Below are 22372 nucleotides of genomic sequence, written 5' to 3' on the forward strand. Positions count from 1 at the left end.
GTAAGAGACAGGACTTCTCAGACAGATCCACCATTCATTCCATCACTCACTGCATAATCAACAAATAGTTACTGAGGATTTGCTATTTGCTATGTTCTACTTTTGGTGTTGATAGTTAAGGACAAAGACAGGAGGAGATATACTGATTTTCATTTCTTTCCAAGTTACTCTGGACCTCTAGATTTTGTCAGGAAGTATTTGGTATGGGAACAAAGGAGGAGCTGGGTCTCAGTACTAAGATGGGACTCTTCCAAAATGAAGTGGTAAATTTGCTAGTGGTCAGATTTCCACTTTGTGCATAGACAAAAGTAAAAGATCGAGGGAGGGGCAAAAGGGGGCAGGTCAAAAGGGCAAGAAATGAAAAAGAAAAGCAATAGTTGTGGAAATGGCTGGTAGAGCTGTGAAGATATTCTTTATTTCCCCACCCCCCCCCCCCAAGATTATTGGAGAGACAGTTGACATACATTACTGTATAAATCTGTATAAGTACAAAGTGTAGAGCAGGATGGTTGGATATACATATATAAATAAATATTGCAAGAGGTTCAGTTAATATTCTTCATCTCAAAACTCCTAATTGAGAAAATCCTGAAAGTTCCCTCTGATGGAGAAAATTTTCACACATTGAGGTATGAGGAAGTCATTTTGGCTCGTACATGGTTCAGCCTGAATTTTGTGTGAGCCTGAACAGCTTGTAAACATGTACTGTATGTCTGCTTCAATCATTAAGGTAAAGGATGTCTGTTTTGAAGACAGGGATAAAGAAACTCCATTCTCATGACATCCATGTTAACATTCCCTGAAAGACTGTGTTCCATTCTTAGACATTAGGGTCCTGCTGTTAAAAAGAGTCCAAGCTTGCTCTGCTCGCTGCACAATAGGCCAATGAATCTGAGAGATGAGGTGTTAAGGAAAGGAATACAACTTCATTCAGAAAGCTGGCTGACCAAGAGGATGTCTTGGTAGAATAATGTCTCAAAATAACCATATTGCTGGGGTCTGGATGCCAAGTTCTTTTATGGATCAGAGATGGGGGGAGATGAGGAAACAGATTAAAAAAGCCATTTAACCTTGTAAGTACCTCCTAGATTGGCAAGCCTCAGGCAGGGACGTGTATTAATTTCTTCCTTCCTGTCATCTAAGGTGGACAGAGTTCTGAACAAAGGCACTTTAGCTGAACAGTCAGGTTGAGGGGCAGGATTTTCTGAGGCCGGCCGTTATGTGTGATTATAATAATCAAAGTGGCCAAAGAAACAGATATAGCATGGAAGAATCAAAACAGACTCTTCCCTGTTAACACTGCTGTCTCTCTGTCTATATACTTTACCTGTGTCTTTTGGAAACTGGATGGAATACACCCCTGTCACATGTGATGTATGTTCTGTGTTCTGATAATGTAAATGGCTGTGCAAAAAATAATGGTTCAATGGAGCAGTTTCTCAGAGTTATCTGAGAGGTTGTCTTCTGGGCTATAGTTCTCAATGTGTCTCAAATATATCTCTAAAAAAATAAATTATCTTATAAAAATAACAAGTAAAAAAAGGGAAAACTTTACTCCTAGTGATGTAAATCCCTAATATTTACTCTCTTAACAGATTTCCTATATATCATACAATGGTGTTAACTAGAGTCATCATATTGTGCATCACTTCCCTGGTACTTATGTTACGCTGGAAATTTTACCTTATGATCACCTTCCTCCAAACCCCCTTCTTCCCACCTCTCTGCCTCTGATGACCATTTGTTTTCTATGAGTTTGATTTTTCCCCATGTTCTGCAAATAAGGGAGATCATATTGCATTTGTCTGACATTTCACTTGGCGTAATGTTTTCAATGTCGAGCCATGTTATCATGAATGGTAGAATTACCTCATTTTTCTGGCTGAATAATATTCCACGGCTTTATCCATGCCTTCTTTATCCATTTATCCATTAAGAAAACATAGGATCTTTCCATGTGTTGGCTATTGTAGATAATGCTCCTATGAACATGGGGGGTTGTAGATATCTTTTTGAGTTAATGTTTTCATTTACTTTGGATATACTCCCAGAAGTAGAATTGCTGGATCATATATTTTTTAGTTTTTAGTTTTTCAAAGATCCTCCATATATCTATTGAAAAGATTTTCTTGTGCAGTGACTGGGTCCCCTGTGGATGGGTGCCATTAGTTCTCAAGAGGTTTTCCCATCTTGCTTGACTGGAGGAGGGCACAGGGATCAGACAAACAAAGACTTCTGTTGTGGAGAAGAATTCATGCTGAGATAAATTAGGAGCAAAGTCTTTTTGTCTCCTCTTCTTTCTCATGACTTTTCCTGCTATTATCCTCCTATTACGCGGAGGCAGTAGAGTCTGGCTTAGAAGGTAAGCCTAGGCTTCCTGGCCAGCATCCTCCTTAGAGCTGCCTTCACTTCCTGGTTCTTCAGACTGTAGATAAGGGGGTCCAGTAGTGGGGTCACCATACTGTACTGTAAGGATAGGACTTGCTCCAGGACTGAGCCGGAAGCTGGAGTCCTGTACCTTGAAGGGAATTGCACAAAGGAATAAAATGAGGTCCAGACAAAAGCCACAATGCTGTTGGGCAGTCAGGGTCCATCCTGTCCCAGATTCTGCAAGGATGGTCCTCAGGGCTGTCAGCTATCAGCGGTAGAAGCATCTAGAAATGACTATTATCAGTGAGAAGTCAGTCATTTCTGCTTTCAAATGCCTCCATACATGAGTGATCATATGTGAGACATTAGAGGAACTGCCCTGGAGAAAAAGGGAGTTCTGCAGCATATTAAGTGCTACAGGTTAGAATAAAACTTAAAAAAAATTCATGCATTTCTATAGCACTTCAGTTTTCAAAGCATCTTTCCTTAGTAGTTATGATGATAATCTGAGGATTTTTGCCTCTTCTTTTCCCTATATATACAACTGCATGTTCTTATCTTGTGATGATCGTTTCTAACAAAACTATATGATAGTCTAATAAAGTTGTCATTTTTTCCCTACCATTCATGGCTCTAGCAATTACCTCAGAGTCACAGCCCATTATTTTTATAATGCTTAGTGGACCAAAATTTTGTCATTTTTAGCACATTTGTCTTTGGCTTGGGAAAGAAGCCAAGCTTTGTAAATAAAGTGAAAGATACAAATGTATCTAGCATGAGATATGAATCCAAAATAGTAAGATTAAAATTGTGGGTGTATGTTGCTGCTGCTGCTGCTGCTAAGCTGCTTCAGTCGTGTCCAACTCCATGCGACCCCATAGATGGCAGCCCACCAGGCTCCCCCGTCCCTGGGATTCTCCAGGCAAGAACACTGGAGTGGGTTGCCATTTCCTTCTCCAAGGCATGAAAGTGAAAAGTGAAAGTGAATTCGCTCAGTCATGTCCTACTCTTAGTGACCCCAGGGACTGTAGCCTACCAGGCTCATCTGTCCATGGGATTTTCCAGGCAAGAGTACTGGAGTGGGGTGCCATTGTCTTCTCCTCATGGGTGTACATTGTTAAGTGTCATTGTGAGTATTTTTGAAAGAAGCATTCAAATTTTATTTTTGCAATTGTGTCATTATCACTGGAATGATCTTTGTGGGTTTTATGTACTTGGTTAAAAAAGATACTCATTTTACTGTCATTTTTATTTTTAAATTTATCCCTCCTAATGTTTTTGTGAAGTGGTTGGAAGAAGTCTTATCATTCTCCTTATGGCAAATGAGGAAATTGAGAAAAAGAGAGCTGAAGAGTTTTGTCTTCAGGACAGGTGAGCTCTCCTGGACCTTATCATTTCCCACCCCTTACTTCTTGCCAAGTAACAACCAGGTGAGGAAAGTTCTCAATTTGTACAAATACATCTCCAGTTCAGTAGTAGAGAGCACAGGCCATTAGTTACTCTGTTTCCTGGGAGCAAGGACCCATCAACTAGAGCTGTTTATGTCTGAGAGAAACACAGTAGAAAAGAGCTTGAGGTTCCAAGTCAGTGAGCCTTAGTTTATATTTTGGCTCCATTCCTAGCTTGTTCTGGCAGCTTTTGTAAGGTACCTGGTTACTCCTGAAACTCAGTATTCTTTTGGAAAATGAGGTTAATAATGTTTATCTTGTGGTGTGATACATACTAAAATTGATCTTGATTGTGTAAAGCAGCTGTAGTATAGTAACTAGCTAATCAATAGCTACAGTACAAATAAGCTTTGGAGACATCATCTTCCAGTAGGAAAGAGAAATGGCATGTTTTAAGGATGATGTATTTAATTTTTTTGTCCAACACTGAATAAAAGTCTACTAAAGACTTTCATTTTCCCTTTTGATGACTCCCAAATAATGCTCAAAATTCTTCAAGCCAGGCCTCAGCAATACGTGAACTGTGAACTTCCAGATGTTCAAGCTGGTTCTAGAAAAGGCAGAGAAAACAGAGATCAAATTGCCAACTTCCGCTGGATCATCGAAAAAGCAAGAGAGTTCCAGAAAAACATCTATTTCTGCTTTATTGACTATGCCAAAGCCTTTGACTGTGTGGATCACAATAAACTGTGGAAAATTCTGAAAGAGATGGGAATACCAGACCACTTGACCTGCCTCTTGAGAAATCTGTATGCAGGTCAGGAAGCAACAGTTAGAACGTGGACATGAAACAACAGACTGGTTCCAAATAGGAAAAGGAGTTTGTCAAGACTGTATATTGGCACCCTGCTTATTTAACTTACATGCAGAGAAATGCTGGGCTGGAAGAAGCGCAAGCTGGAATCAAGATTGCCGGGAGAAATATCAATCACCTCAGATATGCTGATGGCACCACCCTTATGGTAGAAAGTGAAGAGGAACTAAAAAGCCTCTTGATGAAAGTGAAAGAGGAGAGTGAAAAAGTTGGCTTAAAGCTCAATATTCAGAAAACGAAGATCATGGCATCCGGTCCCATCACTTCATGGCAAATAGATAGGGAAACAGTGGAAACAGTGTCAGACTTTATTTTTTGGGCTCCAAAATCACTGCAGATGGTGACTGCAGCCATGAAATTAAAAGACGCATAATCCTTGGAAGAAAAGTTATGACCAACCTAGATAGCATATTCAAAAGCAGAGACATTACTTTGCCGACAAATGTCCATCTGGTCAAGGCTATGGTTTTTCCAGTGGTCATGTATGGATGTGAGAGTTGGACTGTGAAGAAAGCTGAGCGCCGAAGAATTGATGTTTTTGAACTGTGGTGTTGGAGAAGACTCTTGAGAGTCCCATGGACTGCAAGGAGATCCAACCAGTTCACTCTAAAGGAGATCAGCCCTGGGATTTCTTTGGAAGGAATGATGCTAAAGCTGAAGCTCCAGTACTTTGGCTACCTCATGTGAAGAATTGACTCATTGGAAAAGACTCTGATGCTGGGAGGGATTGGGAGCAGGAGGAAAAGGGGACAACAGAGGATGAGATGGCTGGATGGCATCACCGACTCGATGAATGTGGGTTTGAGTGAACTCCGGGAGTTGGTGATGGACAGGGAGGCCTGGTGTGCTGTGATTCATGGGGTTGCAAAGAGTTGGACACTACTGAGCAACTGAACTGAACTGAAATCACAGTTTAATGGAAATAAGAAAAACTTCAGTCTTTGTATAAGCTTATTTTTCAGAGTTAGACAATTGAAGCCTCAGAAATAAAATGACTTTTTTTAAAAAATAATTCACACATCTAGTCCACAGCAGAGGTAGAAATGGAGCCCAGGCCTTTTGAGTTCCAATAAAATTTTTTTCCTGCTACTTTGCAATGTTCTGATCTATAGACCAAGGTTACTTTAGAGTGGAAAATATTGTACATTATATTCAAAGGTTCAGCAATGATATACCTTAATGTTCATGAGGATGGAGATCACAATAAAATGAGATGAGCAGATAGAGAAGATCTGTTCCAACCTGTGGCAGAGTTGATTCCCAAGGCTGTCTTGATACAGGTATAAGAAAGCGGCACTAGGACAAGGGTGCCGAGGCCCAGAACCATCATGGTAGTCGGAGCAGAGGCAACGCTCATGGAGGGGTCAGAACAGGGGTCAGAACAGGGTCAGGAGCGCTGGAGGAAACCTGCAGGCGAAACTGGGGACAAGGTTGGGGCCACAGAAGTGCTGCTGAGCCAGGAGGATGGAGTTAAGCAGGCCAGTCCCCATTCCTATGGCCCAGGAGGCTCCCGCCAGGCCAGCACACACCTTCTTGTTCACAGTCCCCACATACAGCAGCGGGCAGCACACAGCCTGGAACTGGTCACAGGCCATGACTGAGAGGAGGCAGGTTTCAGTGCCCCCTGAAAATATGACCAAGGAGATCTGGGTGAAACACTCAAGGAAGGAAATAGTCTTCCACTTGGAAAGCAGGTTCTCTAGCAGCTTAGGCACAATGACTGAGGCATAGAAGGCATCCAAGAAGGAGAGGTGACTGAGGAGGAAGTACATGGGGGTGTGGAGGTGGGAATCAGTCCTGATCACCAGCAGCATCAGCAGGTTCCCTGTGAGGGTCAGGAGGTAAATCACCAGGAATGTTACAAAGAGTACTACCTGGATCTGAGGGTTAGTGGATAGTTCTTGGAGAATAGAGAAAGTGACTGTGGTTATGTTCCCAACTTTCATGGAGCATTGGAGTTTCCCTTTAGAAGGACAAGAACAGAAAGAAATCTCCAACGTGTTATGAGTCTCAGAGCACGGCTGGGATGAGGTGTCAGCTTCAGGACTGACCCTGGACAGGTCGTGTAGCAGAGGCAACCTTGCCATGTCAGACCTCATCAACCTTTCCCAGCTCAAGGCAATAATCTATTGGTTTATTGGCTAAGGTGGAGATGGTGGGATGGAAGATGTAGAGAATCAAACTCAGAAAGGAAGGAGAAAAGAGACTATTCAGACTGGAGAAGGAAAGGAAGGGAGTTGTAAACAGCCTCCAGAGCACCCGTTCTTGGTTCCAAAAAGAATGGAGTTCAAACCACAGGAAGGCTCCCTGACATAGTGAATAAGCCATAAAGATGTTGACTGGCCATCCTGCTGACAGTCCATGATGTGTGTTTGAATGATTGCTAGAGGTATTGTGACAGCAGGAGATGCCGCAAGACCTTTCTGTGTCACTGTAAGTTCATGAATAATTCCCTTGGGTTTCTCATTAAGAAAAAAACTCTGGGAAAAACAAATGGGTTCTAAAATCCATTCCAGCTTAGAAATTCTAAGGTCTAGTGGCCAAGACTCAGCAATCCCAATGCAGGCAGCCTGGGTTCAACCCCTATTCAAGGGAACTAGATCCCACATGTTCCAACTAAAGATCTGGAATGTCACAAAACAAAGGTTGAAGATCCTGCTTGCTGCAACTGAGACCCAGTGCAGCCAAATAAATAAACAATAATAAATATTTTTTAAAAAATTTGGGGACAACATTCCTTGGGTTTCTCTGTTACTAAATGGAAACCCTCTCCTTTTCTGTGTCAACACAAGTAGAACTGGCACAGGAATAGTCTGGTTTCATGGAAGCCAGGCAAGAGGAAGCCCTTAAATGGGAGGCAAGGGCTGTGCACATCAGTTACTCGAGGGCTTCTGTGAATTAATAATGTCCACTGTTGGCACTATAACATCAGGACTTAACATTAGAGCCCAAGAAGACCATGCTATTCTCTGAGTTGGTACTAGGGATTTGGATGAAGCCAAGTCAAATTGGACCACCTTCTGTGCATAACAGAGATGGAAAAGGGGAAAAAAAGCAAAGTAAAAGACTGTACAGAACACCTGATAAAATAAAAAGTTAGAGGGTGTCGTGTAGAGCAAAGGAATATAGCGTGGTCACCCCTCTCCCCTGAGAGGGTAACTCGGGAGGGTGATGAATGAGGATGTAGTTACTATTTACGGCTTGTACACTCACAAGCTCCCAGAGTGGATAGTTTTAGAAGAAGATGGAGTTGAATGAGAAGGGCAGTTTTCTTCACCTGGTCTCTTTCAGCCAACAAGAGATGCTTTCAGTAGAAGATACATAAATGGCATCCTTTCTAACCAGCAAAAGCCAGAGATATGGCTAGGACTTGGTGGGCTTTCCTCAACTTTGTCTTTCTTTTAGAAGATGCAGAGGTGGAGTTTTTGAGCAAGGAAATATCCCTATAGTCCTTCTGTCCAACAGAAAAATTTCTTGACTCAGCCTCCAATATAACAATGGCCAGAGGGACTTGAGCTCAGTGCTAGGCCTTGGAGAGTGTTGGCGGTCCCTGGGGAGTCTATTAAGCAGAAGGCCTGCTCTGATCTGTATGAATTCTCCAGGGCCACAATTCCTTCCCTGTATTACTTTTTTTCAGTGAGTTGCATTATCTAAGAGGTACTTGTCTATGCCAATTATTTCTAAAGATTAAAATACAGAGTTCTAAGGTTTCTTAGTTGTAAATCTTGGAATTCCTTCCCTTCTTCCCTCTCTCCTTTCTTTCTTTCTCTCTTTATTATATTTTAAATAATATTTGATTATAGAAAGATAATAATAAAAGATATAAAATTAAAATTGATATGTATTTTTTATTTCCCTTCTTTTATTGCCTCAGGTATTTTAAATTGAGAAGTGTATTAAAGATATTTTAATGATAAAAGAAAGTACAAGTTTATTATGTTATCCAAAATTAATTGTTTTTTTAAAGATGGAGAAGCTCTATACAGTCAACAAAAACAAGACCGGGAGCTGACTGTGGCTCAGATCATGAACTCCTTATTGCCAAATTCAGACTCAAATTGAAGAAAGTAGGGAAAACCGCTAGACCATTCAGGTATGACCTAAATCAAATCCCTTATGATTATACAATGGAAGTGAGAAATAGATTTAAGGGACTAGATCTGATAGAGTGCCTGATGAACTATGGAATGAGGTCCGTGACATTGTACAGGAGACAGGGATCAAGACCATCCCCAGGGAAAATAAATGCAAAAAAGCAAAATGGCTGTTTGGGGAGGCCTTATAAATAGTTGTGAAAAGAAGAGAGGTGAAAAGCAAAGGAGAAAAGCAAAGATATAAGCATCTGAATGCAGAGTTCCAAAGAATAGCAAGAAGAGATAAGAAAGCCTTCTTCAGTGATCAATGCAAAGAAACCAAGGAAAACAACAGAATGGAAAAGACTAGAGATCTCTTCAAGAAAAGTAGAGATACCAAGGGAACATTTCATGCAAAGATGGGCTTGATAAAGGACAGAAATTGTCTGGACCTAACAGAAGCAGAAGATATTAAGAAGAGGTGGCAAGAATACACAGAAGAACTGTACAAAAAAGATCTTCATGACCCAGATAATCATGATGATGTGATCACTAATCTAGAGCCAGACATCTAGGAATGTGAAGTCAAGTGGGCCTCAGAAAGCATCACTATGAACTAAGCTAGTGGAGGTGATGGAATTCCAGTTGAGCTGTTTCAAATCCTGAAAGATGATGCTGTGAAAGTGCTGCACTCAATATGCCAGCAAGTTTGGAAAACTCAGCAGTGACCACACTGGAAAAGGTCAGTTTTCATTCCAATCCCAAAGAAAGGCAATGCAAAAGAATGCTCAAACTACTGCACAATTGCACTCATCTCACATGCTAGTAAAGTAATGCTCAAAATTCTCCAAGCCAGGCTTCAGCAATACGTGAACCATGAACTCCCTGATGTTCAAGCTGGTTTTAGAAAAGGCAGAGGAACCAGAGATCAAATTGCCAACATCAGCTGGATCATGGAAAAAGCAAGAGAGTTCCAGAAAAACATCTCTTTCTGCTTTATTGACTATGCCAAAGCCTTTGACTGTGTGGATCACAATAAACTGTGGAAAATTCTGAAAGAGATGGGAATACCAGACCACCTGACCTGCCTCTTGAGAAATCTGTATGCAGGCCAGGAATCAACAGTTAGAACTGGACATGGAACAGCAGACTGGTTCCAAATAGGAAAAGGAGTACATCAAGGCTGTATGTTGTCACCCTGCTTATTTAACTTATATGCAGAGTACATCATGAGAAACGCTGGACTGGAAGAAACACAAGCTGGAATCAAGGTTGCCGGGAGAAATATCAATAACCTCAGATATGCAGATGACACCACCCTTATGGCAGAAAGTGAAGAGGAGCTAAAAAGCCTCTTGATGAAAGTGAAAGAGGAGAGTGAAAAAGTTGGCTTAAAGCTCAACATTCAGAAAACGAAGATCATGGCATCCGGTCCCAACACTTCATGGGAAATAGATGGGGAAACAGTGGAAACAGTGTCAGACTTTATTTTTGGGGCTCCAAAATCACTGCAGATGGTGATTGCAGCCATGAAATTAAAAGACGCTTACTCCTTGGAATAAAAGTTATGACCAACCTAGATAGGATATTCAAAAGCAGAGACATTACTTTGCCGACTAAGGTCTGTCTCGTCAAGGCTATGGTTTTTCCAGTGGTCATGTATGGATGTGAGAGTTGGACTGTGAAGAAGGCTGAGCACCAAAGAATTGATGCTTTTGAACTGTGGTGTTGGAGAAGACTCTTGAGAGTGCCTTGGACTGCAAGGAGATCCAACCAGTCCATTCTGAAGGAGATCAGCCCTGGGATTTCTTTGGAAGGAATGATGCTAAAGCTGAAGCTCCAGTACTTTGGCCACCTCATGCGAAGAGTTGACTCATTGGAAAAGACTCTGATGCTGGGAGGGATTGGGGGCAGGAGGAGAAGGGGACGACCGAGGATGTGATGGCTCGATGGCATCATGGACTCAATGGACGTGAGTTTGAGTGAACTCTGGGAGTTGGTGATGGACAGGGAGGCCTGGTGTGCTGCGATTCATGGGGTCGCAAAGAGTTGGACACAACTGAGTGACTGAACTGAACTTTAATGTCTCTGCTTTTTATTTATTTTTTAAAATATAAATTTATTTATTTTAATTGTTTTATTCATTGTGGACATGGAACAACAGACTGGTTACAAATCAGGAAAGGAGTGTGTCAAGACTATATATTGTCACCCTGCTTATTTAACTTATATGCAGAGTACATCTGCATCTGTGAAATGCTGGGCTGGATGAATTACAAGCTGGAATCAAGATTGCCGGGAGAAATATCAATAACCTCAGATATGCAGATGACACCATCGTTATGGAAGAAAGTGAAGAAGAACTAAAGAGCCTCTTGATGAAATTGAAAGAGGAGCATGAAAAAGTTGGCTTGAAGCTCAACATTCAGAAAACTAACATCATGGCATCCGGTCCCATCACTTCATGGCAAATAGATGGGGAAACAATGGAAACAGTGAACGACTTTATTTTTTGGGGCTCTGCTCCAAAATCACTACAGATGGTGACTGCAGCCATGAAATTAAGACGCTTGTTCCTTGGAAGTAAAGCTATGACCAACCTAGACAGCATATTAAAAAGCAGAGCCATTACTTTGCCAACAGAGGTCCATCTAGTCAAAGCTATGGTTTTCCCAGTAGTCATATATGGATGTGAGAGTTAGACTATAAAGAAAGCTGAGCACCAAAGAATTGATGCTTTTAAACTATGTTGTTGGAGAAGACTCTTGAGAGTCCCTTGGACTGCAAGGAGATCCAACCAGTCCATCCTAAAGGAAATCAGTCCTGAATATTCATTGGAAGGACTGATGCTGAAGCTGAAACTCCAATACTTTGGCCACCTGATGGTAAGAACAGACTCATTGGTAAATACCCTGATGCTGGGAAAGATTGAAGGAGGGAGAAGAAGGGGATGATAGAGGATGAGATGGTTGGATGGCATCACTGACTCAATGGACATGAGTTTGAGTAAGCTCCGGGAGTTGGCGATGGACAGAGAAGCCTGGCATGCTTCAGTCCATGGGATTGCAAAAAGTTGGACATGACTGAGAAACTGAACTGAACTGAAAATATCCAAATAAGTTAAAAGCTATAAAACAGTTTTGGGTTAGCAGATACCTACTATTAGATACAGGATGGATAAACAACAATGTCCTACTGCATAGCACAGGGAAGTATATTCAACATCCTGTGATAAACCATAATGGAAAAGAACATTAAAAAATGTATATATAGATGTATAACGTAATCACTTTGCTGTACAGCAGAGATTGGCACAACATATAAATCAACTAACTTCAATTAAAAAAAGTTAAAAAACTTTGAAACATTAACTCTGGTAGAAAGTTTTTATTATGGAAAAATAAGCATCTACAAAAATAAAAAGAATAGTGTAATAATTCCTCTCTATCCATCACCTAACTTCAATAATTATCAACTCATTGACTGCTTTGACCTCATGGGAGTGAAAAATGTGGTCTCTGTATTACATGAATAGTTGTGTCTAAAACATGGACATATTTTACTACTCAAAGGTAAAAAGGAAGGATAGATATTGAAGAGCCCTTATCAGTCGTTGCCATGGATAAGGACTGAATGATGACTGACTGAATAACTCCCTAGGAAATAACAAAGAACAATATAGAAGGAACTCGGGTTTTCACTCTGGACTATTCAGTACGTCTCTAGACTGAAAAGAAAAAATAATCTTTTATTTTGTTTGATTCACTTTATTTTGGGATCTCTTCTACAACAGCTTAGCCTTTTTCCTCCTAAAACAGATTTCCTAACCCCAATTATCTTCAACTTTCCACCGCCAAAAATAATATTGCAAGAATAATTTTTTTTGTGCCTTCAGAAGCATGTCAATTATGTTTGAGATGATACATCAGGTGCTCTCTGAGCTACAAGGGGTAAAATGACGCCTCATTACAAACTGTTAAAAAGTGAACTTTTTTTTTTGGCAAAACATGAATCACAAACTCAGAAATATAGCTGTGTTTCAAACAACTTACATAATTCTTAGTCTTTTATAATTTCATAAAGATAATGATGTCTTTCAGTTCAGTTCAGTTCAGTCGCTCAGTCGTGTCCAACTCTTTGCAACCCCATGAACCGCAGCACGCCAGGCCACCCTGTCCATCACCAACTCCCGGAGTTCACTCAGACTCACGTCCATCGAGTCAGTGATGCCATCCAGCCATCTCATCCCCTGTCGTCCCCTTCTCCTCCTGCCCCCAGTCCCTCCCAGTCTTTAGTACATTGTAAAATACATTTTGATATACCAAAGAAATAAGAAATTACAAGTAGGCATTTTAAGCATAAGTAATCTAAAGCTACAAAGTTGTACTCTTGGTAGCATTTATGTTTTGGGGAGTCTCCCAGCCTTCAAAGGACAAAAGCGGAGTAGAATCAGTGTAACATCTACCTAGACTTCATACTATAAAGGGTATAAAGATTTGTAGCATCACGAGAAGATGTCTTCTGCTCCTTTATGTTGCACACAAATTATGAGAATTATGTTGTACATCTCTTGGTCCACTGTCCAGCTCTCTTACCATTTTCTGCTCTGTTGATCAAATAGTGAATGTCTATGCATTTGAGCGGAGGATCCACAGGGTTGCAGTCTGTCAGAAGACAAACGGACAGCAAAACCTTTGAAATAGTCAAAGGTACTCCAGCTGTCTTTAAGGATGTACAGACAGGTGACTCCTGGACTGTTGATGTTGCCATAATAGATTCTGGTGCAGAACACAAGGACCTACTTGGTGGCTCAGAGAGCTCTACTCAATAGTCTGTAATAACTTGGGGAGAGAATTTGAAAAAGAAGAGATACATGGATATTTATGGCAGATTCATGTTGATGTATGGCAAAACCAATACAATATTGTAAAGTAATTAACCTCCAATTAAAATAAATAAATTTGTTAAAAAAATCACTTTGCTGTACACCTGAAACTAACACAACATTTTAATCAACTATACTACAATATAAAATAAAAATTTAAAAAAGAAACCACTGGTGTGGACAATACGATGAAAATGTACTATCCAGAAAGAACATATCACCTTCACATACAGAACCTGCTGGGGCAAGTGTAGTCGATCTCCACTCATCAATGTTGTCTCTATTGGCCCAGCATGGCACTTAGGAGGGGGAGAATGAAGGGTTATTTCAGCTAGCTCCTCCTGAGTTCTTATGGTGCTAGTGGATAACTTAGCAGTGGTTTTGCTAGAGTGTGGTGGTTTTCTTCTCTTGGGTGGCAGAAAGTTTTCTCACTTGTTCTTCAGGCTCTGGAGTGGCTGGATCTCACTGATCCATGTCTGAATTAGCACTGTCTGTCTGTAGCTCTCATCTGAGACATTCACCAGATTTGGACATCTTGGAGAAATTATTTCTTGGAAAATTCTGCTGCCTGCTCAGCTGAGTCCCTGGATGCGACGGTTGTTGGAGGAGGTGAGGAAGAGGTGGGCAGGGCAAAAAGGAAGCCGAGGAAGTTCAGGCCAAGAGTGTGGAACACTGAAAGTTGGACAGGGTGGTCTGAAATAAACATTTAATACATATTTCCTCAAGAACTTATATGGCAATATTTTTGAGAATTTTACCCAGATGAAGAGTATCTGGGACATAGTTATGTGTAGGCATAGTTTGATCAAATACTCGTGCCTTGGAGAGGTTGCTGGTGGCTTAGCTGGTAAAGAATCTGCCTGCAGTGCGGGAGACCTGGGTTCGATCCCTGGGTTGGGAAGATCCTCTGGAGAAGGGAAAAGCTACCCATTCCAGTATTCTGGCCTCAAGAATTCCATGGACTGTATAGTCCATGGGGTCGCAAAGAGTCAGACATGACTGAGTGACTTTCAATTTCACTGGAGAGGCTGCAGCTTTCACTGTAATCCTTGTGGGTTTCTGTATCACAAAATACTGGTCAACTAACTAATATTTGGTCATCTATCAGGTGTGGAGTGTCATCTCTTTGCTGTTTTAAATTATTATATTAATAACTAGTGAGTTTGAGCATCTCCCTAACATTTTTTCCATTATCATTTATCATAGGATATTGAATATTGTTCCTTGTGCTACACAATAGGACTTTGTTGTTATCCATTCTCTTTATAATAGTTTGCATCTGCTAGTCCCAAACTCCCAATTCAACTCTCACCCCGCTCCTACTCCTAGGCAACCGTAAGTCTGTTCTCTATGCTTGTGAGGCTGTTTCTGTTCCATACCTTCTGTAGTCACGAGTTTCCTTTTACAGGAGTAAATGCATCATATCATTTGGTGTCACACTTAGAACAGCAGTGTGTATCCCAATTTTATGCCCATATTTCCTATGTTTAAAATCTCATTTTGTACCTCTCATCTGTAATGCATCTGAATTCCTCTTTCAGGTAACAAAAATGCTATTTCAGATAAAAATAAAAAGTAACCAGTTATTTCTTAAAATATGTGGACAGACACAAAAATGATTTTTAATCATTTCATTTATAGGAAACATCGACAATAGATAAAGAAACAGAGAAAGAGGAATTCCCTGGTGGTACAGTGGATAAGAGTCTGTCAGTGCAGGAGACACTGGTGTGATTACCTGGTCCGTGAAGATTACACATGCCAAGGAGCAACTAAGTCCGAGCACCACAACTACTGAGTCTGTGCTCTACAGCCTACAAGCCACAACTACAGAGCCTGTGTGCTGCAGCTACTGAAGCCTGCAAGCCTTAGGGCCTGTGCTCCACAAGAGAAGTCACTGAAATGAGATGGTGTGCATCACAACGAAGAGTAACCCCCACTTGCTGCAGCTGGAGAAAGCCCGTACAGCGATGAATGCTCAGGGCAGCCAAAAATAAATAAACTGAGTTAAAAAAAGAAACAGAGAAAGAAAGAGGATCATGGTTGTCAGAGTCTGGGGGAGGAGGAATTGGGAGCTGCATTCTTTGGATACAGGGTTTTATTTGGGGAATAAAATGTAGAAACTAGGCAGTGGTGATCGCTGCACAGTATCATGAGTGCGTTTAATGCTCCTGAACGGCAATATTAAAAAGGCTTACATCGTATTGTTATAAACGTAAAACACAAAATATACAGTGCTGTAAATAATATGAAAGACAAAACAATAAAAACTGCAACACAAACAATGACCGGAGACGGAAAGTAAAGTTTGGAAGAAGGAGCGGGTTGATGATGTGTATCGGAAGTAACGGTGGCTGCAGATTCAAACCTGCCCTTGGGGTGTTGATTCCTGAAATGGCTCTGGGTCTCCTACAGGTGCAGTGCAGCCCGCAAGGGCGCTGGTTCCTGACCTGGCCCAGCGTCTCCTGCAGGAGCCAGGGCAGGTTCCCCTGCAGCAGTGGTGAATCCACATGGGGCTCCTGCAGGAGCAGTTTTCAGTCTTCAGGGGTGAAGGTTCCTGATGTGGTTCTGGGTCTAATGCAGGGCAGGGGCAGCTTCTCCACGAGGAGTTCCATGCCCTGACCTGGTCTGTGTCTCCTGGAAGAGCAAGAGCAGGTTCAACCTGCCCCTTGTTCGTTTCTGATCTGGCTCTGTGTCCTCTGCAGGAGCAGCTGCAGGTTCAATCTGCGAGGATCTTGGCCCCTGACCTGACTCTGGATTTCCTGTAAAAGCAGGCACTCATTGGTTTCTGACGTGGCTCTGGGTCTCCTGCAGGAGATGGTGTAGATTCTACCTACAAGAATCCCACTGTTTCCATCACATCCAGGTCATCCTCAACATTGATGTCTTTCCTGCATGGCTTCTTTCACATGGGCTGTTTTCAATGTTCATCCATGTTGTAACATGTATCAGTATTTCTTTCATTTATTTCATTGTGCCTAAATATACAAACACTTACTATTCAAGCCATTTTAGATACACAGTTCTTTGGGATTAATTACATTCACATTGTTGTACAACCATATCCCCAACAAGCACCTTCAGAGCATTCCAATTTTCACTAGTGAAACTCTGTAAACACTAATTCCCAGAGTCCCTGGCAGTGACATTCTACTTTCTGTCTTTGACTTCTGTGGATACCCCATGTAAGTGGATTCATATATTTTTGTCATTTTGTGACAGGGTTATTTCACTTATCATAAAGACTTTAAGGTTAATATTGTAGCATGTGTTGCTATTTCCTTTGTTTTTGAGGCTGAATTATATTCCTTTGTGAATGCCACACTTAAGTTATCCATTCATTTGTTGATGGACACTTGGGTTGCTTCCTCCTTTTGCTCTTGTGGTTAATGCTGCTATGAATATGAGTGTACCCATATCTGTTCCAGTCCCTGCTTTCAACATTTTATGTACGTACCCTGATGTGAAATTGGTGGATCATATGTTAATTCTATATTTAAGCTTTTGAAGAACTGCCATACTGTTTTTCACAGAGACTTTATTCTTTTATTTTACTCCCTCTATGGTGAATAATACGTCTGTTTACAGATCTACACAATTTTGTTTATTCATTTACCCGCTGATGGACTTTGCATTGTTGTGCCTGTTGGCTATTGTGAACAGTGTGGCTGTCATTATATGTGTACACCTGTTATCAGTTCTTTGGGGTATATTTCTAGGATGGTGTTGTTGAACAATATACTAATTATATATTTATATTGTAAATATAGACTCCCCTGGTGGTAAGCCCATCTTCTCAGATGGTAAAGAATCTGCCTGCATTGCAGGAGACCTGAGTTTGATACCTAGGTTGGGAAGATTCCCTGGAGAAGGGATTGGCTACCCACTCCTGTATTCTTGTCTGGAGATTTCCATGGACAGAAGAACCTGACTAGATACAGCCCGTAGGGTCCCAAAGGGTTGGATGTGAATGAGGGGCTAACACATCACATTGTAAGTGTTGGTTGCACCCTTCCCTTTTCTATTTTTACAAGTAATGTTTGAAGGTTCCAATTTCTTTACATTGTTATGAATTGTTATTTTTAGATTTCTTTATCTTAACCATTTTAGAATATGTGAAGGAGTTGCTTCATTGCAGTTTTAATTTGCATCTCCATCATGACTAATGATCTTTGACATGTTTTCATGGCTTGGTGACCATTTGTATGACCTGTGTGGAGAACAGTCTGTTGAAGTCATTTATCCATTATTATAATTGTTTTTTAGGTCTTTGTGTTGGTGAGTTGTAAACATTCTTGAGATACTTTGGATAATGATTTATCAGATATATAATGAACAAACATTTTCTTAAATTTTGTATGCTTTAAATGAACTCTAGAAATGTGAACTCTGTGGATATTGGATGTTGACTGTAATTTCACTTCTTACATTTAAGCCTTTTATGTATTTTGAGTTACATTTTGTATGTGGAAGGAGGAGAGGGTCCAATTTCATTGCTATGCATGTGGATAACCAATTGCCTAGCACTGTTTGTTGAAAACATCATTTTCCTCTCAATTTAATGTTGTGGACTGTTGTCTAAAATGAGTTCACCATAGATGGGTGGGTTTATTTCTGCGATCTCCCTTCAATTTCATTCATCTCTATGTATATCTTTATGCCAGTCACATCGTGTTTTATTCAGTGTTTTTTGTATTAACATGTAAAAATGGGAAATGTGAGTATCTGTAGGGAGAGAGCAAATTAGCCAAGATGGTGGTCAGGCCCTCTTGCCCCACGTTTGGTAAATACATGGCTATGTAACAGCTGAGATCATTTATAGCGTGTCACGAGGTACTCACTTGGTCACGGGCTACTTTGTGTGATATGCCTATAGAAGCACCACCTGAGAAGTCTTTGAGGCTGCCTTATGGCTCCATGTGACTGCCTATGGTTATGTTCCTGGATCAGCCATGAGAGGAGAGAATACAGTGTGTCTGCTGCTGCAGTTGCTGTGCCAGCCAGGAGAGAATAAACGTGTCTGCAGTTCCTATAGCTCCTTGAGTTTTCTTCCAGCTTCCCAGCTCACATCTTGCCTACCATGGGTTTAGTGAACAGTGCGCATAGTGAAATACAGCGAGACAGCAGCCAACTTTGATTTTCTTTTTTAAGACTGCCTGCTTCTGGGATAAATTCTTTTCTCGGTGTCAAGCGCACCTCTGGTTTCATTGCCTAGGACTCTACATCACGTGTGGGACTTGAACTGATATTATTAAGAGGCTGTTAGAAATTTTCATTATCACCAAATCCCAGACGGTCCCTGAAAGTTCATGAATAGATGATCTGAGTTGTTTGGTGATCTTGAAGTTTAATACTCTGCATTTTCAGAGGAAGTCAGCTGATGAAGTTGATAATTCCTCCAGAGATGCCCCAGAGAAGGGAAGGGAGTCTTTGCCGGGGTTGGGGGGTTATTAGTGTATTGGATTGCTCACACAAAAGGCAACAGGCTTAAGCCTCTAGTTCAGAGAAGGACCAGGGAAGAGGGAAATTCATTACCTTTCTGGGTAATCCTTAGCTCTCTCATTTTTTCCACCTAAAACTCCTGCCGGAGTTCCTGGATGATGACCTTACTGATGACATTATGTGTGTCAAGAAAATTCTGGATAAAATAGGAATTAACTACGGTGAGTCTCCATTCTATTTTCTATTTTACACTTCCTCTCCCTATTCTCAGCCCTTTAGTCCCAGCACCATATCCCTTTCTATTTCCTGTTTTTAAGCTAGAATATAGTTTTCAAAACAAAATTCATCAAGCTGACTCAGGTTTCCAATTTTCAAGCCCCACTTACTCCACCTCTGTTTAGCAATTTTCCTAACAAGGATTCCTTAAGAGAGGGCTGAGTCCCAGGATTTCCTTCACCTGGACTTGAACATCTAATTCGACTTGTTTAGTCCTAAGCCCTAAGACAAACCCTTGTTACCACTGCCCTCCAATTTTCTTGGAGTTTAAGGAAATGGACCTTATTCCACTAGGTGGCTCAATGTCCCTTGCCACTTGGCTAGGAAAGTCTGTAATTTTCATCCACACTTCCACCTCAGCCCTCCTGGGGATAAAACTGAGTGAGAGTCTGAGCTAAAATCCAGTCAGTCAACTTACCTTGTCTCCTTCTTCATGATCAGGTTGGCCCATAAAGCACTCTGTTCTGAGAAGCTGGTTCAGTGGTTCTGTGAGAAGTTGTGAACACCTGTCTTTGCTGCTTTTGCCCTCTTTCTGTTCCTGAAATTCCTCTGCCCTGGGCTACCTCATTTTGCTTGTTCATACGGCGTTGAAGCTGATTTGTCTCTGGGCCTGGGCCCTCTAGTGATATTGTTGGACATACAAGGACTATTCTCCAGGAGTCGGTAAACAGTGCTCTGAGACTTTTGACTCCGGCTCAGTGCCGACAATGGCACTTTCACTACATCAGTGTCCTGTGTCCTAAATAAAGGGCTTGATTTTGAGTGGCTGGTTGTTATTTTCTTCCTGGAGGGAGAGGGAGGAAACAGGGTGAAAGGCGGACATGGCTAAGGGTCACAGCCACCTTCATCTCTACCAAAGAGGAAATAGGCTGAACTTACAACAACTCAAAGATGGAGATTCCTTTCTGTATCAATTCAATTCGACCAAGTTTTATTGATCACCTAGCATAATTCAAAGAACTTTGGAGGGGATCTAAATCTGGCTAAAAACATCATTTCCCTCATGGACTAGTAGGAATCATAAGATAAACATTAACAAATAATTATAATACAAGATACAGTATCATTAATACTATGAGAGAGGTTAGAAATGTGCCGTGAGTATTGATAAGAGGAAAGATAGTTTATTTGGTGGGAGGCTGTGAGAAAAAGGGCTCAAGAAAAGATTCATGACAAGAGTGAATTTGAGCTCATTTTGAAGTATTGGGATTTTAACGGGTAGAGATGTGGAGTGGGAAAAGGGCAGGAAGGGCAGGGGCTCCAAGAATCTGAAATGGGTGACTTGAGGGGGATTGAGGTACTTCCTTACCCCTAAGATAAGAAAATACCCTTCACAAACTGGTTACCATCTAGATCTACCATCTAGATCTTCTTTTTCTGTTTCTCTGTTGATGGAAATTTAGGTTGCTTCCATGTCCTGGCTATTGTAAGTACTGCTGCCATGAACACGGGGGTGCATGTGTCTTTTTGAATTATGATTTTCTCTGGGTATATGCTTAGGAGTGGGATTGTTGGGTCATATGGTAGTTCTATTTTTAGTTTTTTTAAGGAAACTCCATACTGTTTTCCACAGTGGCTCTATCAGCTTACATTAGCACCAGCAGTGTAAGAGTTTCTCTTTTCTCCACACCCTCTCCAGTGCTTATTATTTGTAGATTTTTTGATGATGGCCATTCTGACGTGTGTAAGGGTATACCTCACAGTAGTTTCCTAGTAAATAGTGATATTAGGCATCTTCTCATGTGTTTGTCATCTAGAAAAGTGGTATAGATGACCTTATTTCTGTTGCTGGCCAAAATCTTGGCTTTCTCTGCCCACCAAAGCTGAATAAAAAATATGGAGACAGAGTTTGGAAACAGAGAGTTGACTTAATTCTCAGCTGGCGGAGGGCAGAATATAGCAGGCTCATGCCTCAAGAACTGTGCTCCCACTCCATGAAGATTCTAGGAGCTTATATAAGATGAGGGTTCCCAGGAGTCTTTGATGAGGAGCAAGGATTTTAGGATCTTGTTAAAAGCAGCCATAGGCTGGCGTCTGTAACGCAGTAATTGAGTGTAGCAGTTCAGTGGCTCTATGGCCTTCTTTCCAATATTTAACTACAAGGGGAAGGGTGCTGTAAGGGTAAACACGATATACGGGGTGTATTGAGCATCGAGACAAAGCAAAATAAGTGCGAAGTGTAGCCCCTGCAGAGTTAGGGGCAGAAACACAAACTTACTTATAGACACGCAGAATTAGGAGCAGTTAAAGTGAAAAAAACAAAACAGAACATTAGGAATGTTCAGTCCTGCTCACTGTTCTCTTTATCTTCTTTGTTCTCAGGAAAGAGAAAGAAAAAAACTCATTCCTCTTTTTTCTCCTTTTCACTGCAACATTTCCAAAGCAGAAATAGAGACTTAGAGAACAAATGTATGGAGCTCAAGGGAGAAAGGGGTGGGGTGGGAGGAATTGGGAGACTGGGGTTGATGCCTAAGTACTTTGGATACTGTGTACAAAATAGACAACTGACCTGAACATCCTGTATAGTACAGGGTACTCCAATTAATGCACTGCAGTATCCCAAATGGGGCCGAAATCACAAAGGGAAGTGATATATGTGTATGTAGGGCTGATTACTTTGCTATGGAGTAGAAACTAAAGCAACTATACTGCAATAAAAATTAATTAATAGCAATAAATAAAAAGATTAGATAAGAACAGATCAGTAATGAAGAATCTGTGCACTTGGGGGCCTTTTGGTTGGGACCCTGCACGCTATTACTCATCCTTGCTGCTTCTCTGATTTATAGGAGGATGTTTGCAGAGCTTTATTCTAATTTGATCATAAGGAATGTGAAAGATGGAGAAGCAGGAGACATGAGTCCTAAAGTCTGTTTCTGCTTCTTACTGATGGTCTAAACCTGGGCAAGTCATCTTTGTCTCTGTGGCTCACTTTCCTCATTTTCAAATGAAGGTTTTGGTCTAGCAATTTTTATGAGATCTTTTCCTGCTTTGACAATCCAGCTTACCAAAACTCCAACTTAAATGACCCCGTTTCTGTGTTAGCCAAGTTATATTTTCTGAT

General features: G+C 41.1%; 2 pseudogenes; both read right to left on the reverse strand.

Moving 5' to 3' along the window:
• Positions 1 to 2355: 2355 nt before the first annotated feature.
• Positions 2356 to 6578, reverse strand: LOC138078607 (olfactory receptor 8S1-like; annotated as a pseudogene).
• A 6033-nt stretch (positions 6579 to 12611) lies between these two features.
• On the reverse strand, positions 12612 to 19759 carry LOC138078609 (ubiquitin-conjugating enzyme E2 E3-like; annotated as a pseudogene).
• Between the last annotated feature and the right edge of the window lie 2613 nt (positions 19760 to 22372).

This window comes from Capricornis sumatraensis, chromosome 4 (assembly GCF_032405125.1).
Source record: "Capricornis sumatraensis isolate serow.1 chromosome 4, serow.2, whole genome shotgun sequence".
NCBI classification, from domain to species: domain Eukaryota; kingdom Metazoa; phylum Chordata; class Mammalia; order Artiodactyla; family Bovidae; genus Capricornis; species Capricornis sumatraensis.